Here is a 6,000-nt window from a genome sequence, read left to right on the forward strand (position 1 = left end):
CTGTCACTCAGGGAGGCGAGCAGAGAAAAGGAAGAGAGGAGGGGACCCAGAATCTGAGGAGAAATAAAGACGGACCAGGCAAATCATGAGGGAGGGGTCCGTGCAAGGTAGGGAAACTCCACAAAACTGCAGCAGGCCCAGGAGCATCCGCCCTGTTTGAGGGAGACTTAACGTCAAATAGACGTCCGTCCTCTCGCTGCGGCTCTCAAAGTAATCCCCACAATAAAATGGAGAAGAATAATATGATTATTTAGTGTTTCCACAGCACTTGTCGGCTGCTTGAAGACAACTTGGACAAATATTTCTGCAAGAAAGTGAGGGCAAACTTGGGTCCTCCGAGTGTTCCTGAAATCTCAGACGGGTCGCTGGTTGATTAAGACCGTGCGCAGGTGATTAAGTTAAATCCCACTTAAACATATCCAGATAAACCACTTACTCAACATCTATGAATGCGATTATCCTCCTGACCTCGCCGGGCGCAGGAATACCAGCCGAAAAGTTGATCATATCATGAGATGTTTCGAACCGAAACCATCAGTAGGTGACTTTAAAGAGGAACACAAGTGAGCGCTTGTGTTTATAGTGTGATACTAAAGTGGCATGAATTCAGGCCGGGAGGGGGGTCAGGCCTGGGAGTGGGGGGTTAGAAAAGGGATTAGCCGAGGCCAGTTGGATCATCTTACAGCTGTAGAACCCCCCCACCCACCCAACCCGCCGCAGTCTCTTGGACAATGAGGATTAAACTCCTCTTGTTCCTCAACTCCGAAAACGGCAGGACGACAAAGACACTATTCCTCCTCAGTCCCTCGCCGTGGCTGAGAGCTGGGAGAAGAGGGAGGGAAGCGAGATGTGGAGGACGGAGGTTGGGGGGTGGGGGGGAGGCGAGAGCAGGCAGGGGGTCCATCATCAAATTAATCCCTTCACAGTTTCCTCTGGGTGCAAAGTGAGATATGAGGCAGACATGTCTAATGAAACGCTACAGTCATCTAAGGGCACCGCGATAAAAAGCACATATTCCACTAATGGAGCTCGGCATTAAGCGGATGGAGAGGCTCGTCTTTGGTGATCAGCACAAAAGATGAATCATCGATCGTCCCTCGTATCAAACCCGCCTACATCAGTCGGCGCCGAAGATCTTCAGACGTGATGAATCCACAGAGGTAGACAACAGGCCAGGTAGAATATATCAGCTTCAGAACAGACAACAGAACTGGACAGGCCTGGTGTCAAGAGGTTCTGAAGTCAGGTGGCATTTACCAGTGTTCCTGGAAACAGAGAAAAAAATGAAATATTTTTATCTTTATTGTGAGGACTGATATTAGTGAAATAAAAAAGTTAAATTGCAGGGAGAGAAAAATACAGTAGCATCCATGAGAAATGATAGAGGCTCGGGTTGTCATAACAAAATACTACTATTGTAAGTTATACTATGTATTATTTGTTTTTTTTTAAATACCTTCTTACAACAGGGGAGGTGAATTACATTTTAGCAAAAGGGCCTTAACTTAAAATGTGTTATTTCAATAACAATAAACAAGGCAAAAATAGGAAATGTCTTAGTATGACTGAGGTGGTCAGCTGCATAAAAACACCTGTCCACTCCATACAGTCAGTGAGTCTCCAACTGCTGACATGGCCAAGACCAAAGGGAACTGTCGGTCTAGAGAGGCAAGGCAAGATCTCACCTAGTGGTGTCTCAATGGTCCTGAGAAAGGTGAGGAGAAGAACTACATGGCAGGAGTTGGTCACTGAGGTGAGAAGAGCTGGGACCACCGTTTCCAAGGTTACTGTTGGTAACACACTAAGACGTCATGGTTTAAAATCATGCATGGCACGGAAGGTTCCCCTGCTTAAACCAGGCCCATCTTAAGTTTGTCATGATCCAGAGGAACATGGGAGAAGGTCATGTGGACAGATGTGACCGAAACTGAACTTTTTGGTCTGAATTCTTCACTTTGTGTTTGGAGGAAGAAGAACCTTTGACCTCAGTCCCCGCAAACAAAGGCAACTGTACCAAATATTAACATTGATTTTCTCATGTGTTGAAATACTTATTTGCAGCAGGATCATACAAATAAATTGTTTAAAAAAATCATACACTGTGATTTCAGGATATTTGTTTTTAGATTATTATTTTTGACATGCACCTTTGATGAAACTTTCAGACCCTTCCGTCATTTATAAGTGGGAGAACTTGCAAAATCGGAGGGTTCAAATACTTTTTTTCCTTCAATGTATATATATATATATATATATATATATATATATATATATATATATATATATATATATATATATATATAAACACCTTTTTTTAAGTATACATTTTTATAATTATTTTTTATCTACTTTTCAATATCCATCCATTTGTTCCACAGTTCTGCTCTGACCTCATGGGCCCAAGGCTGCGTTTTGACCACCCCTGTCTTAGTGTGACATAAATATTCAAATTAAAATATTTACAGTCAGTTATTGTGTGGTACTATAATTATTTGGAATCATGTGCAGTGTCTTAGGTTTCAAACCAAATCATCCCCCTGCATCAATGAGTGTCTGTCTGAAGATCTTAAAGTAAAATCTAACGTATATTGGTTTGTAGGTTGCTGTGCCAATACAAATATAAAAAATGTAAAATTAAAAATGACTTAAAACCAGTTTTAAAAGCAAAATCTACAGAGCCAACATTGCGTGTTCATATGAATCAATATAATCTGCCCAAAAATGTGATCGTGAGCGTAGTAGAAAGTACTTGGACGAACACACAAATTATTAAAAGTACACAGTCTGTTTACTTCAGACCAATCACAATGGAGAAATAATTATTAATGGACACTGTTATCTAGACTTTTTTGTATGCGTATTGTCAAGAAACACATGAAGTTTCAAGGTATGTCCTTTGTTGAATATTCACAGTAGCCTCTACAATCGCTGCTGCTTCATAAGTTGTCAGATTTCAGAGGAACATCTGCGACAGTATCGTCTGTGAATTGGAGAGCGGCCTCTGAAGTAGTTTTGAGGGGTCCTGAAGGCTCCACTGACCGGGAGTCTGGCTGGAGAGAGTCAGGTCTCCCGGTCACCGTTTCCTAACTGGGGTATGTGTGCGGATGGAGGGATGAGCGTCACTGGTGGTGGATCACCAGAATAATTCTTCAAAGCCCCGCGGTAGGGCAAGTGACCATTGTTGAGTTTGGATCTGTCCTCGAGCAGGATAAATGGTTTCCCTCTTAATTACCTGAAGTTTTTGTCTCGCGCTGAATGAAAAGATAATACCAGCTAAAAGCACGCGGCCTCAGGCAACAGTCTCTACAACCTGAATTGCTCAGCTAAGAAGAAGAAGTGTGAGGATTAGCTCAAAGAAGTGACTCGGGTTGCCCTCGGTGAGCGCGATTACAATCGGTCTGACTGTAAACGCACTTGTGCGGCGCTGATCCCGCAGATTAACTTCAGCGGCACCATCAGCGAGACGGACGCGGAGAGAAAACCCAGACTGCTGTTTGGAGTCTGTCAAGATGAGAGCAGACGGATCAGCGACAGAAAACGGAGTGTGAGGATCACAGAGGGAGGGGGGGCTTTCATGAGGGAGAAAAAAGGCGCTCTTTTACTTCATATATGAAGGGGAAAAAAGAGCAGGAGAAAAGATCCTTCTCGCCTCCTGAACGCAGTGTCAAACCGAATCAGTGTCTGGTCTGGCAGCGCGGCTCGTCTCCCAGGCACCGGTTCACAAAGGAGGCGAGCCTGGGCCGCCACACCTCTCACTTCCAATCTGCGTCGCCCGGGACAGGCCTGAGAGCGGGGGGCCGCCGGGAGGCCGACAACGCCGCTCACGTCTTACAATAAAACACTGGACAGTGCAGCCAGAACGGGATTAGCCAGAGAAAGTTTACGCGACGGTTTCAGCTGTGTGGGACGTCATTCTTCAGGGCACAACAGAAAAGATTAGCAAAGTGTGTTTTTAATGTAAAACTCAACGTGGATCAACTGCCTGACGATTACCACGAACAACAATCCCTGATCTGCCGAGTCCCACGCTAATAAACCAGATCAACAAGGTCTGATCCCTAAAAACCTTGCCACTCAAGGAAAAAATGTCTCTCTTGAATAGACGTCCCCTAAATCGCATTGTTGAGCAAATCCTGCAATAAAAGGAAAGAGTAACTCTGCGTTTATACTCTTGAAGACTTTAGTTAAGCCAGTGCCTCTGACACTCCTCGCAGTGCGAGGAAAGCTCTCAATGGCCATTGGCTGGAGACGAAGGGGCCATCTTTTTCACACGCTTTCTTACCCCCCCGCCGCCACCCTCCGCCCCCTCTCGGCTAGTGTTTACCCGTCAGCAAACAATGGCTGGTTACTGGCAATTAAACAGCATTTTCTGTGGAATCCGTGGCACTGGCCTAATGGCATTACTGTTGGATGATTCAATCCTTGAATAGTCAACAGGATTTTGCGTCTCTCTTCAGGAAAATACTGCTTCATCGAATTACCCGTATTACATAGATTTACCTCGAGCTTATGATTCAGGAGTCGCAGATTACCGCTGTTTCAAAAGATGGTGGGAGAAAGAAGCATCAGGCCAGGAGTGTGGTGACTCCAGCAACTCCCAGAGCTTCGCTGATAAAATAATCCAGCTGGATATATAAAGGATTTTTTATTTTTTTTTGGATGGCAGGGGAATTATGCATCTCCTCATGCATGGGAGATTGAGATGCTCCTGCAATGCTAAACAACATGTACAAGAGCGACAGCTGGGTGCACACCTTCGGGGGAGAACGTGGTGGCAGGTGGAGGGAAGAATAAAGAATTCCAAATGTAGTTGGATAAGCTTTCAGATGTTTAAAGAACAACCAGGGTGTGGGACGAGTTGAAGTTGTTGGTAGATGGGCCTATGCGCTGAATCTGACGGACAGCTGACTATCCACACCTCCATGAAGCTTGTATTGGTTCGGCTTGGCAACATTCTTAAGACTCCCACTTCCCTTATTGAAAACATCTAGAATCACCTATGAATGCATTGCAAAAACTGAATATGGTCAAGGAATTTAAAAGTTTTTGTTCGATATTTTTGCTGTTATTTTAGATATTTTTGTTATTTGCTGTTATGAGTTTACAGAAGCAACACTGCTTTACAACAGTGAAGGCTGACTGCAGACCGATGCATAGAGGTGTCCTTCATGGGGTGAGATATATATATATATATATATATATATATACACACACATGCACCATCCTGTTTCAGAGGCAGAGGAGTTATGTAAAGAAACGTAAAGTGATATTCCTTTCATGATTAGACAAAAATAGCTGCGGTTTAATTTGATTTTATTTGTCTGATATGGCCAGTATTTTTCAGCCTCTATTTCGGAAACTGCTGAAAAAGAGTGGAAGAATGACGGACAACAGCAATAAAGGACACTCACTCAGCGTGTTTATTAATAAATATATGTTTTGTATTTTATTTTGTTTTACATCATTGTGATATTTTTATTTATAGTATAAGTAGCTGGCAAGCTGGAGAAGTGTGGGCACCAATGGTCTAGACCAGCCGATATGGCGGTTATCAGTCCATTGAGTGGTCCATTGAACACCCATTCATATGGGCCAGTAGCTTCCTACTGTGTCTCCTAGTTGCTTCAGCAGGCTCCGATCACCCGTTCAATTGCAGGCAACTGTCAGTTGCAATCTCACCATTTCAACCAATGTTTTTAGCGTCAAATGTTGAGCGAAACAGTGTAGGAAAAGTATATGACCGGCAGGATATCATTAATCTGGCTGGTTCATCTGGTCTGGTCGGTTGTCGCAGAGGACTTATAGCTAAGACACAAGCTAACCCGCTAGCGGCTTCCATCAGCCCTGCTTGCTAATATACGCTCCCAGGACAGCAACCTCAAGGACGACCTCAAGCTGAATCTAAACACCAGACGGGAGACAAGAAACTGTTGCATCCTCATTGTCACCGAGACATGGCTCAACTCTTCAGTCTCCAAAATATGTTGAACACATTTTCAT

This window comes from Synchiropus splendidus, chromosome 15 (genome assembly GCF_027744825.2).
Source record: "Synchiropus splendidus isolate RoL2022-P1 chromosome 15, RoL_Sspl_1.0, whole genome shotgun sequence".
Lineage (NCBI taxonomy): Eukaryota > Metazoa > Chordata > Actinopteri > Syngnathiformes > Callionymidae > Synchiropus > Synchiropus splendidus.